The sequence below is a fragment of the Dermochelys coriacea genome, chromosome 1 (assembly GCF_009764565.3).
Source record: "Dermochelys coriacea isolate rDerCor1 chromosome 1, rDerCor1.pri.v4, whole genome shotgun sequence".
Taxonomy (NCBI): domain Eukaryota; kingdom Metazoa; phylum Chordata; order Testudines; family Dermochelyidae; genus Dermochelys; species Dermochelys coriacea.
Genome location: NC_050068.2, coordinates 251,292,227 through 251,310,619, shown reverse-complemented (window position 1 = coordinate 251,310,619; position 18,393 = coordinate 251,292,227). Strand labels below are relative to the sequence as shown.

At 39.8% G+C, this 18,393-nt stretch overlaps 1 protein-coding gene across 4 annotated transcripts in view; it reads right to left on the bottom strand.

The window, feature by feature from the left end:
• MYBPC1 (myosin binding protein C1) overlaps nt 1-18,393 on the bottom strand; it is a 218,305-nt gene that overhangs the window by 104,214 nt on the left and 95,698 nt on the right. The gene's annotated exons all lie outside the window — the stretch shown is intronic.

Below are 18,393 nucleotides of genomic sequence, written 5' to 3'. Positions count from 1 at the left end.
ACCAGACTCCACTGGAGTGTACAGTAAATGTAATGAGATGTACTAGCCCCTTTAAAATAGGCCTCTGGTCCTGAACTACCTTGATCTTGGCAGCAAAGCATCCTGAGACTTGCAGTTTAAATAGATGCTTGGGAGTTGTTGGCCACCAAAAGGCATGAGGGAAAAGAGGACTTGCTATGATTAATTTTTCTCTTGCTGCTTCCATAGAGAGATTAGTATTTCAGGGTAAGTCTCTCCTGGCCAAAACCCCCTAAAAGGAGACTACAGGCGTCTTTAAAAGAATGGTTTTGTTTACAAAGGTTTTTCCCCCCCATTGATGAAGGAAGTGACCTGGTACATTGAAGCAGAACTTGCACAAAGGCATTTTCATGCTTTCAGGGATCTAGAGTTGCAATATTGAGTAGAAGGAGGTGGAGGAAAATCCCTTACACTCATTTCTCACTGCCATTAGGTGGGAGCTTGCTGGACCAGCTGCCAAGAATTGAGCCATGTTTTGGACTTGTTACTCCAAAAGGAGATGAACTCAATTTGGTAAGAGCATTAAGCCACTTTTATCCAAAAGGGAAACCAAGGCAGTGGCTGCATCAGCACGGAACCAGGTAAGAGATGTTTGGGATGTAGCAACATATTAAAGTGACTTAATTACACATGTTAAAGAAGAAGGGAGAGGATAATGCCACTATACTCTTCCATTATTCAGTCCTGCCAAGCTGCCTCAACCTTGAAAGAATGAATTAAGCTTGTGTTTATAGCCTTTATAGGTCAGACAAATATAACTATCACATAGGCATTCCTAAAACGTTAGCTCCATTAGTGAGATGAAAATAAATAATTCATTCAGGGAGAGACTGTGGCTCCCCAACCCTTATGTGGCTGTGCTGTGTAAGAATCCTCCACCCACCCCCAGAAAGGATACATTGCTCAAACAAGAGGTCAGAATTGCAGCCTCTTCCCTCAGGGATGTGCAAGGTCTACTCTTGGGAGTAGTTCAATAGAGAAGGAAAAAAGGAGGAGCCAGGGCTCCACAAGCCCCTTCCACTGGCCAGCTTCAGAGGAAAGGAGTATGCTGTGTGACCTCTTTAAAGAGGTGTTGCATACTTCCCCTGGCTCCCAAGCACTCAGGAAGCATTCTAAATGCCTCCAGTGTTTCCCTTGGGGCAGTACAGGGCCATAACAGACAATGCAGTCTAGCCCTTCGCAAGCCATCAACCATAGTTTGCTTAACAGAACCATAAAGTTACCTGAGTATACTGGATAGAAGTCACAACTGGTTCTAAATTAAATGAACTCAGAGATGGGGCTTGATCCAGAGTCCTTTGCAGTCAATAGAAACACAATCATTACCTTCAATGGGACTTAATATACAAGTTAAACGTGTTTAAGTGTTTTGCGGGATTCTGCTTCCATGTCTCAGATTTAGCCTGAGTAAGCTGTGAAAGCATTCAGGGTTTCCTTCCTGATGATTTTCATCTCACAGCTATGGAGAGAAGTTTTTTTTTTTTTTTAAATGAAAGTACAGCTCTTGTATGTAATGTCAGCAGTACACTCTTGCTCCAACAACCAGCCACATAATTACCCCAATTTAATTTTTTATGTAGGTGCATAGGAATTAGAGATTAAAAAAATATCAGATCAAATCACCAGGTATACCACATATATATAGTCCCCTGACTTCAGAAGCATCAGATATTAAACAAATACTGCAAATGATCTTAGCCAAAACTCCACAATTAGTGACTTCTGTGCAGTACAGACCAAAGAAACAGGACATACATTCCCATGTCCACTAAGTTTACTTCATTATCTTAGGCCACTCACTTGTTGTCTTCTCCAGTCTCAATTACTCTATTCCATAGAGGATTCCCACAGTGCCTCCTGTTCATTAGTCTTACTTCCAGCAACCTGTTGTCTCAGCTGTGAGCAATGTATCAATTAACTGCAGGTTTCCATGGGGTCCCCAGCAGTTTCCTCTTTTCTCATAAGTATTGGGCTTCCTTCTGGGAGTTAATAATCAACATATTTATTTTGATCATCAAAGATAACCTACTCAGCCCACAAAGCACCAGAATGAGTTAACTAAATTCCTCTTTCCTTCCCTTCGCCCACCTACTTTTTTTTTTTTAATTAGTCCATAAAGAGAGATCATCTTGTAGGCATCAGTACTACTGGGAGAAAAAGTTATGTTCACTTTTGAACCTAGCAGATCAGAGTGGAAGTAGAGTTCTATCTGAAATCTAGAGCTGGTTGAAATTTTTCTGCTGAAATTTTCCCACTGGGGGGTCTTTCATACTTTCTCCTTCCAAACTGGCTCCACTTGGGACAAAAGTAGGAGAGAGAAGGGTGGAAAACCCCGAAGTGGGAAAACTAATTTTTTTGGTTTCCAAAACCAAACACTAAGTAAAAATTAAAAAATTGTTTTGAGACTTTGAAATGAAAAACTTCCATTTTCAAACATCATTACAAAACAGCTGTTTAAAATTTCTTGTGCAAAATTTGAGATTTCAATGGAAAAAGTTCAAAAGGGTATTTTTCCTACAAAATGTTCTGTAGGGAAAAATATGGGTTTTCCACCTGCTCTAGCTTCAGCTGACTGGGAACAGTAATACAGGGAATATTGCTCTAAGACTGAGGCTTTCAAACATTTCTCTATTATGAGTCCCTCTTCGCTGACCATATACTTATGACCTGTTCTCGCATTTAATTGTAACTATAAATTACAGTGTAAATTCTTGTGTTCCCTACCTACCCATTCCCATCTCCCTGTGCTCTGAGTGGTTCTTTACCATTCATTTCTAACGAAACGCTAAGAGCTTTTGGTTACTGTTAAACAAAACAAAAAATGTGATTGGGAGAAGGGATGGGTCATGGTTATGTAAATCCCATGATCTAGCCCTTTGCTCATCTTCCAGGCCATAAGAGTGTACATGTTCAACTAGGTGCTCTGATTCTATATTGTAAAAATAGAAGGTGTCCCTTAATTTTAATCTGAATTTCTAAACCCTTGCCAACTCATCACAAACCACGCTTTATTTTCCTTCTTAAAGGACATGATTCCTAATATAGACTTTGTCGAATCCTCAAGATGCCTAATCTATTTGTGGTGGTTGCTCCATAAAAATCACCTGCTATATATCAGCACAGGTATGCGATCAGTGACACAGCTGCATGGCATGTAAGTGAAATGGATGGAATTCTAGCTGATGCACTCCCTGGAGCTGTAAAATAGATGATACTGTACATGGTCTTCCAAATGCAAAAGTCTGAAGACAGAACCTCCACTTAGGTTCTGTGGTCCTGTGTCAGATACACATGGATCTCTCTTGCTGTTTTCACAGGGCAAAGCTATCAAAACAAAATCCACGAACTTTTTATAGGGAGTTACGCATATGCAGGTTTATTTTTAAGGATTATCACATGACTGTATCAATTCTTTCCCCTATTCCATTCTAGTCTTCTTTTTCCAGTGCACTAAAGTAGTGAAATTAATGAAGTCAATCATGTCTATGCTTTATGATGACTACTTTCTTCAGAGCTAGTCAATGGCTTTTAACTAGCTACAGGGAGAATTCCCACCTACACCTCAGCTATACTTTCTTAATGAAATTTACAATCTGTTGAACATGTTTAGGTACAAACCTCAGACAGAATTTTTTTTTTTTTGCTAAAAGGATGAGATCCAGAGCAGATTTTGAGTAAACCTGGTTCAATTTACATTTTCAAGTAGAACTATATAAAATATCAGTGGTTTGGCCGACTTACGCTTTTGAGTTTGAGTTCAAACCTGGAATCCAAAGGGATTGTGAACCACTTTTAAAGGTTTGCATGAACCTCATGAAGCAAAACTGCTGAAATTCACACAGCATTGGTCCTACCCTGCTCCTTCACACAAATTAAACCTACCTCAACCTGATTCCCTTTTCTGAGCAGGCACAAACTTAATATAACTTGGATGCATAAGAATCATATTGTAACATGAATTGCACCTACAAATAATTTCAGGTAAAATCCTGCCCAAACAGTAACTTTCACCCTCAATCTGCAGATACCAAAAGGAAGTCAAGTTTTTTAAGTTCTGGATAAATGTGTTTTTTCTTCAGCTATTCTAGCCAAGGAAGCAGGATGCTAGGACCACTGTTAGTTGGCTTCTAGTCTAGCCCAATCAAATACTATTTTAAAATAAAATGGACCTAATTCATCTCTGGTGTGTATCTACTGAAATTAATGGAGGTACCCATGACAAAAATTTGACCCACTGTCAAATGGTCGGCATGTAATGTATTTTGATCTCAGTTTACTACCTTTCCATACTATTAACTATTCTGTTAGAGAAATAACTTCTCTCCAAGTAAATATTTTCTTTTCAGAATTAATGGCTATTTATTGAGAGATTCATTGGAGCTGAGTGATAGCAGAAAACAGCAGGTTGTACTTGTCATGTATATTGCTATATAACTTCCTTATGAAATACAAAATAAACTTGTCCAAAAGCAGTTGGAAAGATATCATTAGCAAGTAAAGTACTGATGTTTGGAAGCTACAGAAATTTCTTCCCCTTTCTCATATTTAACCATATATTTTCCCTTAAAACCTATTTAGTCCTGATTATAAGATAAAAGAACTGCAATAAAAGTTGAAGTTATTTATTTCAGAAAATTCTAACCAGTGAAAGGACCTATCCAAACTATCACACTGGTATATCAAGCAGCATGGGTATGCCCTAGTGTAGTTCCCAAACTTTACTGATCCATTCATCACCTTCTTTAAAAACTGATGTTTGAAGTGCTACATGCAAATGTCTCCTTTTCCTGTGCATTTATTTTAGGCTTAACATAAGTATTTCTGGACTCTATAGTAAAATAAATGCCTAAACTGTTCACTTATAGCATCCTATTAAAATACCTGATTTTTAGACAATGCATCAAAGAAGAACACTGTGAAGCAGTCTATGCTATCTTTTGTGTTACGATAATGGCAAGAAGCAGATTGAGCACAGCTGAACTACATTCAGATTTGACTTTAACTTGTCTTTTAAGTTGGAAGTTCCTGCTATTTCATATCCAGATCATTGTTGAACTTCCAACTTAAAAGACAAGTTAAACTCAAATCTGAATGTAGTTCAGCTGTGCTCAGTCTGCTTCTTGCCACTGCTGGGGGTTCTCTGCTTGGTGTCCCCCAATGGATCCCTGATTCTTCACCTCTGACCTTATCCCCACTTCTGTTTTTTTTCATTTGTTGCCTCAAGAAATCAACTGAAGCCTGGACTTAGCAGTTCCTCCCTATGGCAGGACGGAGGTAAACCCCTTTAAGGCCCTACCAAAATGCTGGCTGCAGCCTGCTCTCTGGCCAGGGGTAGAGACACAGGTATTCAGCAGGGAGCCCAGCTGCAAGACCTAATGAAGGCTGGCCCAGAGAAACATGCTGAGCTAAGTGCTGACAGCTGGGCTGAGGCATGAGAGGGTGATAAAAGCCCTGGGCAAACCTCAGTGGGGAGGCTAGTCTGGGAGGAGATAGGAGGGTGGTACTGCTGTCTCCTTATCAAAGAAGGAAGCCTCAAAAGCTAAGAGATCCTGGGGTGGGTCTGTGGGGCACTAGCTGTTGGGGGATCTGGGAACTGCATGAACACTGTAAATAAAGACACTTGGGTGATCCAGCAAAAGAAAGATTCTTCTATGCCTTATTATACCAGCCTAAACAGGGGGTGCAGGCTTGAGAGAGAGAGAGAGCCTGCTGGGACTCTGTGACACTTCCCCTTAACTGAGGGGAAGAGCCTTTAGTTTTGAGCAGGCCTAAACCTATCTGTACCAGTAGTTCAAATAGTATAGCTCAGCAGCCACACCAGGAAAGGAGTGGGGCATCATGTGGGGAGGGCCAAGCTTGCATGCGGGTTTCCCGGCAGATGGAGCTAGATTCCTCAGTTTCAGCATGGGATGATGGCACCTGGCTCTGAGCAGCACCTTCTGTGAAGGCTGAAGTTAGAAAAAGGCTGGTTGTAGGAGGCTCTGCCAGGCAGGAAGGCTCGAGAACCACAACTGGGGAAGAGGAGCTGTGGCATCCAGTAGGTGAGCGGCAGAGGTGTATCCAAGTGTAGATCTTGGGGGAGCGAGGGGGGTTCCTGAGCAGAGATGGAGATGGCATGGAACAGAGAGTAGAGACCCTGCGCTGGGGATCTGGATGAGGCTCGCTGGGACAGGGCGAGAGTCCCAGGGATGGGGACTAGGAGATTCCAGAAAGGATTGGGGGGAAGGATTGTCCAGGGAAAGGGTGGGGGGAATCCTGAGGCCCTGTGTCTGGTGGTACCAGGGCCTGGAAGAAGACAAGGTGGGGTGTTGCAGGGGAGAGCCTCACCTGCACATGGACATGTGCCTCAAGTGACACTATGGTGGGCTCAGCTGAATCTGCGAGCAGCGAGAGTGAACCAACTGGAGCAGGGAGCCAGCGCAGGAGCCGCTGGTGCAGGGCAGGGTCATGCTCCCTTGCTCCCCAAAAGGAGTATTTGCACCACTAGCCTTTGCCAAAAGCTAAGTTTTGTCCACTGGACCTGACTACCACCCACACTCAGCAACTTCTCTGAGGAGACAGGAGGGAATTCCCCATGCTGCCCCTGGCCTCCCGCCTCCGCAGCGACCGGGCTACAGCCTCTGCAGGGAAAGGAGTGCAGAGAGAGCACCTGCTTTGCAGCTTCCTGTGACATGGGGCCCTTTGATTTCGGGGCCTCCTGCAACTTCAAGTTTTGCAGCTACCCTGAACCTGCGCTGTATGCATATGTCTTTTCAGACAAGAGGAGCTCTGGCAGTGTGATATGGAACTTCACAAATTCACTCCAGTAGCTTGAGCTCTGCAGCTCAGCACAAGCTGAGCCTAGTAGAAAGCCAGCCAGCTATGCGCCAGATGAGGACAGCACCCATCTGCTCAGCCATAGTACACTATACACCATTAAATAAAACTGATACCCCTGAAAAGTTGGTGAATGTTACTCATTGTTATGGCTGAAAGTGGCCAGACGATTGCAGCCAGTCCTAATTGTGGATTTTCATCAAGTTTATAAAAAAGTTCATTTGGGCAAATGCTCTCCACTATTCTAATGTAGCTCATTTTTCTGTCTCCTCCCAAGACCAAAAGGCAGGTTTCAGTCAGCAGTAGACAGGTCATTATAGATTGAAACAAGAATGTCAGTGAGCTGTGAAACTTAAAATCTGGTCTCTTGTGTGTAGCAGCACTGCAACAAATTCAGAACAAACGTAACTTGGAGGAGGAGCAATTGTTCTATAATTCATTTCAGAGAAATGAATTACCATTGGGAAAACTGCAAAGATTATTGTCCTAGATGAATGCATCCGATGAAGTGAGCTATAGCTCACGAAAGCTTTGCTCTAATAAATTTGTTAGTCTCTAAGGTGCCACAAGTACTCCTTTTCTTTTTGTCCTAGATGGACAGCCATGTTGCTTGTACTAACTGTTGTAACTGATGCACAGCTCACTGACATTCTTGCTTCAACCCCAAATATTCAAAAACCAGGAGTCTGCCTTAATCATGAGACTTTTTAAAAAATAATACATTTTGGGTTCTCTGTCCTCTGGGTTCCTCATATTCAAGTTGTCACATATTCAAGCTTTTTCTCTGCAGTCAGGAGGGTTGGAAACTTGCTAATTATGAGAATCTCAGCCTTTTAAAAAATGTAAAGTTAATTTAAAAGAATCACTTGTGTTTTTCTTTAAAGCCCATCATGAGACTTGCGATAAAATTGAAAGAGCAGGCAAAACTGAGTAAGTAAAGTGATATGTGCATTAGAAATATATATTCTGGATACTCACATAGGCTTCCCAGGGAAAGATATTTGAAAAACTTCTGCAAATCACAATATTAGCTAAATTTACCTGCTGTTCAATTGAAAATAATTTGTCAGATGAGTGAAATCCTCTTTGCAAGGTATGGAAATGGAAAACAAGGGCAAAGGAGAAAGGTCAGATTTCCTCTTTAAAAATAGGGCAAAGGAAAGCTTAGACAGAAGCTTAGTAAGACTGGAGGGAATGCCATGGAAAAAATGTCATCAGGCATCCCTGGAGTCTGCACCTGTGCAGGAACAACAGCCACAGCCCCCATTAGTGTTCAGTTTCTTGTTTGGATCTAGTCTTGTGCATTTTTTCCCCTGCATTCTAGGTTCTTAGAAAAATAGGGGAAAGAGGCCGTAAGCCAGGTGTGCTCCAGTGAGTATGTGTGTATATATAAATTACACAGAAGCAATCAATCAACAGTCACCTTCTATTTACATACTACTCCTTATGTGACTATCCCTAGATCTTCCTGGTTCTAGGCATTTCCCACATCTACAGAGCAAAACTGGATTCTGGAGTTTTCACTAGAAACAGTGAATCTTCAGTTCTAGTAGAAACATTACTGGAACTCTTGAATGAAAAACAGAAGTATGGTGCTGTATCTATTCAGTAAATGCGAAGATCTGGACTGATTCATTCCATGAATCAGCCAACAGTAAATGACTAACACCCCCTTCCACCAGCACAAACTAAGGCTTTGCCTATGCCCCACCTATCTGTTCAAGAGGAAGGGGGTAGAGTAAGTAAGTGCCTATGCAATATCCTTTAGGTCTGTGACCACAGACCCATGTTCCAGGTAGCTGACAGAAGAGCATAAGTGTGGAGGAAGAGAGAGGAGAATCTTTCTTCCCCTTATGCCCCTGCAAGAGTGCACAGTTTGAGCTACAATCTAATCCTCACCACTCGTAGCTTAAATAGGGGAACATTTTTTGGATTCTGCCAGTGTCCTGAAGGGGTTGTGTTTTTTACAACATCACATCTTCCGAATGCATCATAACATTATTGAACTGCCAGACCTTCTAAGCGGATACTTTCCACCTCCATGAATTAAGTTAGAACAAATAGAGCTTTTTGTAGCAGTCACATGATCATAACTTTTACTATGTGTCACACATGAGGGGGACATTAGCTTCAATTGACCACAGACTATCCTCAACTACACAGTGCAGACAGAAGGTAGCAAACTGCACAGGACACATCTCCAAACCCACAGTGAGGAGAGAGCAGTGGTTCTTTTACGGACTCACCGAGACACTGCAGGAGATCCTCTGTGTTGCAGGAGCTCCATAATTCTGAGAAGGCAGAGTTGAGGCAGACAGGGAGAGGAGCCAGGGAGCAGCCACTCTATGCAGCATGCTTGGGCTCCTCAGGTCCAGCCAGGCCTCTGAGCAGAAATCCATCTGGAAGTTACTACAACTGGAATTAACAGTAACTCCTCTTCCATGTCCATGGGGAGTGGACAGGTGTGTGTGGGGGGGTCTGTTTCATTGCAGCCCCTGGGAGAACTGCTTGCTGGAATGGCTTCCTCGGGAGCTATGCTGCTAAATGTGGGTTTGTGCTAGAGAAAACCTCAGAGAAGAGAGCACGGATTAAAAGAAATCTGGGGGACAGTAGAGGCCTGGGCAGAGATATGGTTTATTCAGTCAGGTGCAGAGAGATGAGGAAAGCATTTTAAAATGGCAAAAGGAAGTGAAGCTACACTAGGGATGAATGTGGAACAATATGTGTTAAACGTTCACAGGCTGCAAGAGGGTGATCAGTTGCAGATTGACACTGAATGAAAACTAAAACCACCAGCTCAGTGTCTGGTAAGCAAATGGAATACATCATTATAGAACTAATCAGACAGCATCATAATGGTACTCTTCAAAAAGTTAAATGGGCCAAATTCATCACTGGTGGAATTCCACTGACTTTACAGAAATTTAGAACTGAGTAAAATTTTTTGATTAATTGGTTTTTCATTGAAAAATGCATTTTAAAGGCCCCAAACTATTCACTGAATTCAGGTTGAATATGATGAATAGTTTTGCTTTAAATTTTTTTTCCAAAAGTGTAAAAACATTTTGTTTCAACTTTTTTGTTTAGAAATGTTTTATTTCAACTTTTCAATTCAAAAGGGCATTTCAATTTCAAGTTTGGTCAATTAAAAACAAAACAAAACAAAAAAGGTGAAAATACCCAAAATAGCCAAATAGAAATGAAAAGCGTAAAAAAAAATTTTTTTTCCAGGCAATTAAAAATGTTTTGGTTTGACACAAAACAAATTGAAAATCTGGAAAAAAAAATTCCATGTTTTGAGTCAATTTGAAATGTTTCAGTTGATTTAAAATGGCAATTTTTTTATTTAATGAAAAATTAAAAATCTTTTAAAATATTTCATTTTGGTTTGAAGATTTTTTTTAATGGTGTTGCCCCCCACATTGAAAATCCCGTTATTTGGACAGCTCAGTTAGAATTACTCCAGGCATGAATTGAGTCTGATAAGACCACTCATCATTTTGGAGACCACATTACTGGAGACTAATTGTTAAAGAACTGGTACAGAAAGTGGGTAACAATGTTGATATGGAAAAGTTGGGTGGGGAAAATGGATTTTATATTGATTAGAAAAGAAGCGAGTAAGATGGGACATAATGGAAGGGCATTGGAAGGAAAGTAGGGATATCCCAAAGCTTGGTTAAGAAGATCGAAAATAAGAGAGCACAAATTCAAGCAAAGAAGGGAACCAGCGGAAAAGATGCTGAGGAGAAAGGGAGGAGGCAGTCACACTATGGAGCTGAAATTATGCAATATTAAAAGAACTGGAGGTACCTAGTAGGGAATTAAAGCCGAGAATAATGCTGCAACACAGGATGGACAGGGCTACGGTACATGGACTGCAAGATGAATGATCTTCTTTCTCAGAATTACTACGCTGCCACAGTTTGCTCAGAAACTAATAGTGCAGGCACTGTAATATTCCTGTGGTTGCTAACCTCACAGAATTAATAGTGAACAAACATGGGCATTCCCATCCTTTCTTCCCCTACACTTCAATTGAAAGAGTTGCTTAAAAAATGAGAGCTTTTGCAAAACCAATAAGAACTTCTTGGATTTAACATTAAAGTGCAATATGTTTCTATTATGATGCAGAAATAATTATTAATAACAGAAAATTAGCCTTGACTGTTACCATCTGTGGTTGCCTAACAGCAGTAACCACCCCTCTGCCCAAGAAAGCCCCTTTTCCGGACCTCTAGATGTTGATACTTCAATAGTGCCTTGGAGTGAGGGTTGGGGTGGGAGGAGAACAATGAAAATGCTGCATGTTTCTCAGGAACTCAACTCAATACCTTCAAGAGACTGAGGAAGTGGAGAAGTAATATAATAGGAGTTGATGCTGCTGAAACTGGGAAAACTTTCAGATCACAGCAAAAGTGGATAATCTTTCCCTCTTGCTCCTCCACTCCATCGAACATTCCTAGGTGCAATGTAAATGCTTAGTGCTGTATAATAAATAATGCCTTTTAAGAACGCTACATAAATGTCATAGCATCGCTGACAACAGGTGGAAAGGCAGGTCTATTACTGTTTGCAGCATGGTTGAGAATCACTCTTCTGCCATCACTAAATTGTTCATTCATTTTACATTGGGATCACTACTAGGCTGGTGAAATCTGTGGAAGTTTTGCCTGAGTGAGGACCTCAAGATTTAGCCTATTCTGAGGGTACTTTCTCCATGCTCAGAATAGCTCTCTGTTCCAAGCTATATTTTGTCCTTTCAGTTCAAATAGTGCTCTGGATGCCTCTCATACAACGGAATCCTTTGCACTTTACCATACACAGTTCTCTGTGGACCATTAGTTTATGCGGAGTGACTGCTACCAGTGCCTTACCAGATAGCTGTGCCATCATGTTGCTGTTTGACCTAAGCTCCTGCCCTTCTTGTTAAACTGGAGGTCTGAAAATAAAAGCAGTTACTCATCCAGTTTGCTAAGGAAAGGGAGAAGGATAGTGTAGCATGTTTTTAAAAAGCTTTCTTTATGTGATATATTTAGGACTTATGAGGGAAAGGAATTGGACTGTCCTTTATTTATCTTCACAACAGGTGCAGCATGGAGAGGCATAAAGGCAGCATTTTGCAAATGACAATTTTGCCAAGTACAAAGCACCCTCTAGTGCACCGAAAAGAGAATTCCCTTTCATATGTTCCTTTCAGTTTTCGGGTTTATTTATTTATTTATTTAGTGTATGCCTGGTAAATGTGTCCAGTACATTGTTTTATGAGTAAGGCAGGTTGACTTTTGGACTGAAATAAAAACAGTGTCAGCCAAGACTGATTTTGCTGTGTCAATTTATTGTTTTATCAATTGAGTTTAAAAAAAAATATTGACTGAAAATTAAAAATTGACAAATTTCAGCTTTTTAGTGGAGAGGCAACTGCTTGTGCAACTTCTCCAGTTTTCACCATAATCAAGTTTGGTGTGTTTTTGTTTTTTTTGCCAATGAAAACTGCTTTTCAAACAGGTTAAGGAGATTAAGATTATAAAAGGAAACACCACAGAGATGGAGGCTGAAGGTCAAAATATAATTTCAAGAGACAGACTGATATCTTGCGAGGAAGTGTGGGAGCAACACTTGGAAATAAATTATGAGGTGGCAAAGACAGCTCAAGAGTAATTCATGCCCCAGCCTGCAACTGAATCTATGCGGGCAGACCCCCTGCTCAACAGAGCTCAGCAAGGGCGCAGGGGCCCACCCATGAGGCTCCAGTTACATGTTCAAGGCCTTGCTTGGAAGCCTTCCCTTTACAAAATTGTACTTAGAAGTAATGAAAAAAGAACTTACAAAGAATTGACAGGAAAGTAAAATAGGGTTCCCCCCTTCATTCCCCACATCCATACTGTAACGATGCAGAAAATGCTAATGCCAGTGAAAATGTGCTAGCAAAGTTCATGCATCTACAGTGTTATTTGAGTATTTGTGAATGACCTGTATGTGACTAGATTTTACATGAATCCTGCCATCGGGACTGATACTCAAACAAATAGAACTAAAAGGTGTGCGGAACAGAGGGAGAGACAAGTGTTAATGCCAGTACTGCAGGAGCAAAATGGTGATGGCATCAGCAAAATATTTGCATGTTTGCCCCATGCTTTACTGGAGCATGTGTCTACACAGAAAAAACAGCAGCAACTGCACCACCCATTTGGGGGCTATATTAGGATGAGTGCCCAGGCTCAGCACTTAGGGTTTGAAGAGAGACTGAAACTGAGGTCTGCTTATTAGTAAAAGTATAACTGGTGAAACAGTGAAGCATCATTCTTCAGAGGCAAGACTCTGAAGTAGTTACCCGAAGGACTAGATCTGAGTGAAATTAAAAGTAGCAGTGGTAGTAAATGATACTTGTTCTCTATATTGAGTAGAGATGGTCAACATTTTTCAAATTATGATTTTTTCTAATAAATTTGTTGTCAAAACTTGAATTTCTACCAAGCAACCCTGAACATCTGAGTAAAATTTTCATTTATTTTTGTTTTGATTTTTGAAAAATTAGGAATTGAAGAATATTCATAATTTTTAGTGTTCTTTCAACCATCTCCAATATTGAAACTAAGGTTGAAGATACTACTGAGAAGTGCAATAAGAAATCTTACAAAAGGGATTCTTAAATCTGGCTAAAATGTTGCAAAGAAAGCTTTTAAATGGTTTATTTGACTGTATCTGTTATCAGAACAATTCTCAGTCTCGATGTAACTAAATCTATGTTACTAAATAATTTGACCATTCTAACTAGTGTCAAGATTTTTGAAATAGCTTATTTGATTTTACTTTTAACTATAAAATGATCAAGTGAGGAAGTAAAATCACAGGTGGGGAAAAATCAACAACAGAGGAACACTGTTCGGATTGGGCTGAGAGCCAGATCTTCACTTCTCTAAAGCCTGTAGTGCAACTCCTTTTTCCCTTCTCTCTTCCTGCAGCCATGGTTTGCATACTGCTTTCTCCAATCATGTAAATTCTGTGCTGCTTACAGTAGTTAAATGGGGTCAGTAAAAAGCCACATAAGGCAAAACATTCTGCTTCTGTAGAGTATTTCCATTCCTTGCCAGTATGGAGGAGAAATGGAAATATTCTACATGGCCAGACCTCTGATAGTCTTTGCAAAATCTTAGAAAATAAAGCTGGCAGACAACTGACAACTGCTTTTGATTGGGACTATGAATGATCATCTACACCAGTGTTTCCCAACCTTTTTAATACCAGGGACCCGCTTGCTGCCTTCCTAACCTTTGTCAGGGAGATCCCAGGGACTAGTGCTGGTCCATGGACCGGTCGTTGAGAAACACTGATCTATGCCATGACCATGGCTTATTTCTTAGATTGGGAAGAATAAACAAACACAAGTTTATGGAGTTCTTTGCCACATACTTGTTGCACCTGTCCCATAGAATGGTGTCCATAGGTAGTTTGAAATAGTTTGAGAGTGGGCAGTTTTACAAAAGCATGGCCAAGTATTTGTCCATGACAGTTTTTAAGAGGATAGCTAATTAATGGCCAGACTTGACTAACTCTGGTAAAAGGAAGTCATGATGGAAAGGCAAAGGTGGGGAGAGTGAATGATTGTTATATTTTCTTCAGATTTATTACATCAGTTAGTCTTATTTTTGCTAGGGCAGGTCTACACTACCTGTTAAGTCGATCTAACTTATGTCGCTCAGGGGTAAGATGCTTTTCCACTGGCATAGCTTACACTTCTTGCTGACATGGAGTAATTATGCCGATGGGAAAGCGCTCTCGCATTGGCATAGCACATCTTCACCAGATGAGGTACAGTGGTGTTGCTGCACCAATGCAGCTGTACCACTGTAGCGCATCTGGTGAAGATGTAGCACTGTAGTGTAGACTTGCCCTTAGTCACCAGGAAAAGTGTAAAGGACACTAAAATCAACTATATCACTAAAAATTCTTTGGGATTACCAATCCTAATAAGATCACCTCTTGACATAAATTGGCAGGATACCCACTGATGTTCTTCTCTTATTAATCTAATAAATGTGAAATTTTAAACAGGCCAAAACAACTAAATTAAAATAACAGCAATAAGTCTGATCCTGCAGATCTTACTCAGGTGAAACTATAGTTGTTGTAGGGTCTGATCCAACTCCCACTGAAGTCTATGGGATTCTTTTTCTTGATTTCATCAGAGCTGGATAAAGGCCTTAATTAATTAGTTAATTATGACTCCTCTGTGCCAGAAGCCTGACTGTACTGTGACAGATTCCACTAAATGGGTATGCTCCTACAACCTTTACTCTATCAAGTAGTCATATAAATCAGTGGGACTATTTATATAAGTATGTACTGCAGGATTGGGCCCTAAGAAAGATCTAGTCAGGAAACTTCCCACTTTAGGGAACTAGTGACCTCAATATGGTGTATTTTAGTGGGAGTTTTCTCTACTGCAGAACTGGGACCCACTGCAGAACTGCCTTAAAAAAAACAACCTAACTATACTTACAAATTATGCCTTTGAGCTGGTTTCAGAGTAGCAGCCGTGTTAGTCTGTATTTGCAAAAAGAAAAGGAGTACTTGTGGCACCTTAGAGACTAACAAATTTATTTGAGCATAAGCTTTCGTGAGCTACAGCTCACTTCATCGGATGCTGTTTATATCAATGGTATCAAAAATTCACTGTTCAGATCTCTGTAATAAGATATAGATTAAAATGTTAAATTAGTTTCTGATTCCACAAATCCTTATACATGTGAGTACTCGCATTGGCTTCACTGGGACTACTCATGTGAATAAAGAGGTGCACGATCAGCATCTTCCTAGACTGATTCTTTTGGAAATATCAGGGGAAACCTATTGTTGAGGTGCTACTGTGATTGCTCTCCTATTGGCCAAACACAATGCAAAGTCCTGTGCCTGAAGCCTCTCTTTGCTCTTCCTTTTCCACTGTATTCAGCCCATTAGTTCCCGAAAGCAGAGAGTTTTCTTTCCTGAATGAGTCCTTTCAGAGGTGCCTGACAGTGTGTAGTGAGTCTTGCTAGAACAAGGGCAATCATAATTAATGAATTAATTTCAGTTGTTCACACTCTGAAAATTCCTTTGAGGACAGGCATTTGCTGAACACATGGGGATCTACAACCTCACTATAGAAGTACAGCTGAAGCTCTTGACCTACCAAGAAGCATTAAGAATCAACCAAAGTCTCTTAAGGACTATGAGCTCCTTGAGGTAGATGAGTTGGGTGAGCTGATGATGTACACGATGTACGAATATTTTTTCCAGAATTAAATAAACTCTGAACTAGAACACTTTCTTTCAAGATCCAAAAGTTCTATATTATTGCTGTCTTACGTCCCGGAACATAGGCTCATCCAAAATGCCTTGTTTGTTCCATTTCCATTATATTTTTTGTTCAAAGTCTACTGAAATTATTTTGCAGTATAACCATAGAATTCTGTTAAATTGTCTGTGCTCTAGCTTTTTCATTTAACCTGATTTAGTCTTAAAAAAAGAACACCCTCTCCAAAAAAAAAAAAAAAAGAGACACCATACTCCACTCAAATGTTTTTGCCTAAACATTACATAAATGTTTCCAGTTTTGTTTCCGTCAGTAGTCTCAGAATGCATTTTGATTAAGCTGTGTTATATCTAGTCAAAAAGGACACTTAATACATGCATACATCATTCACATTACATGTAAGATACTTTAGAAGGGGCTTGGCTCTTATAGAGGATTAGGCTCTTGTATCAGTGCATGCATTTGGTGTAGCTATTTTCAGTGGTATACTTCATCCATTATTGTCCATGGGCTCTAAGGAAAGCCAGCAAGTAAACTGATCATCACAGCCTGTCAACACTACTTGTTTAGAGGTCAATCCTTCAGAGTGCATAGCTTCACCTGTGAGGTGCTGAAACCCTTAAATCCCACAGAAAGTTGTTCAGCTCCTTGCTCTTAATGACACAAGAAAAAAATATTCAGAAAGGCTATCAAAATAATGTAATTTGTACTGATATGTCAGTGTTAAAACAAACGTATAAATGGGGTTTTTCTGAGATTATTAAAGATTGATGCTAAATTCAGTTTTGTTCATATGGATGGGTGTTATAAGCCAGTGAAAAATAAAATGAAGTTCCAGTCCTGCAAGGTGCTGAGCACTTCCTATGAAGCACTAAGTGCCCATAACTCATTTGAAGTCATTGAGAATTGAAGGCTCTGGCCCTTAGGAAAAGAAAGTACATTAGGGACAAAATTCTGATCTCAGTTAAACCAGTGTAAAATAAGGACTTCATCTGGGTACTCTTGGTTTACTCTGATATAACTGAAATCAGAATCTAACCCTACATGTCTAAAGACTTCCCTTGATTAGGTAGGCTCCATTATAAATATTACAGCTTCTGAAATTATTAGTGATTGAAAAACATGTCTATTCACTCCACATTGGGTGAGATAAAGTCAGGGCCTGATTCTGCAAACCCTTACTCATGTGAGTAAAGACTCATATGAGTAAGGCTTGTAGAGTAAGCCCTAAACTTTGCAAGAAAAGTTTTGTGTTTCATTCAGTTAATCTGAAAACTTTCTGTGGCTTACGTATTGTTAGTAATTTGTCTTCAGAATCCTTCTTAATCACTGCCCAAAGAGTTTACAATCTATCTTTATTTTTGTCTCATACAACACTGAGTACATTGTCAGTGCTAAGCAAATAATAAGAATAAGAATGAAAACTGTTACCTAAGAACCCCCCATCCTTCTATCCATAATTTTTTTTTAATTATGAAAGATAAGTGATGATGATGGAGTCTCACATCACTGTTGAAGTGCAAGGATTCAGCAAACACTATATAAGCAATGTACATCTGATATTTGTAATACACTAGCTTTGGTTTTACTCATTGAAAGAGTTCCAAAACACTAATAGATGCATTTTTAGCAAAATCATAAGACAATAGTTATTAAACTTCTTAATCCATTCCAAAATCTCTCTAACATACAAATATGTATCTTGTTAACAAACTATGTAACTAGGGACTTCAATGGGAGTTTTGCCTCTGAAAGGACTGCAGGAAAAATGGCATTGTTTTTCTGTCCTAAACTGTCCTCCTGAAACCAACCATAATAATGTCTCCAGTCCAGGAAAATATAATATCATAGTTCAATTTTTATAGAATGTATTTTCTTAAACATCACACATTCAAAATACATATGCATCAAATTATTTAAACTGATTTATGATCATATCCTTTAACAGTCTAATATAGACCTGAGCTTTATTTTCAAGAAATGAACTCTTAAAAATCATAGCTATATACTGAATTTTGAAAACATAAATGAATCCTCATGTCCTGTTTTTCAGGTTCAAGATAATTTTATAGCCAGAAATTAATAAATCAGAAATTACACTTCAAAAATCTTACATACTTTTAAAGGAGAATGCAATACTTGCTCCATTGAGTAGCTCCTTAATGCTCTCTGATAAACTGTTTTTTAAAATAGTTGTGGGTCAATTCAATTTTATACTGGAGTCCTACTTTAATGTAGTCCCATTGCTTAAGTTGATATAACTA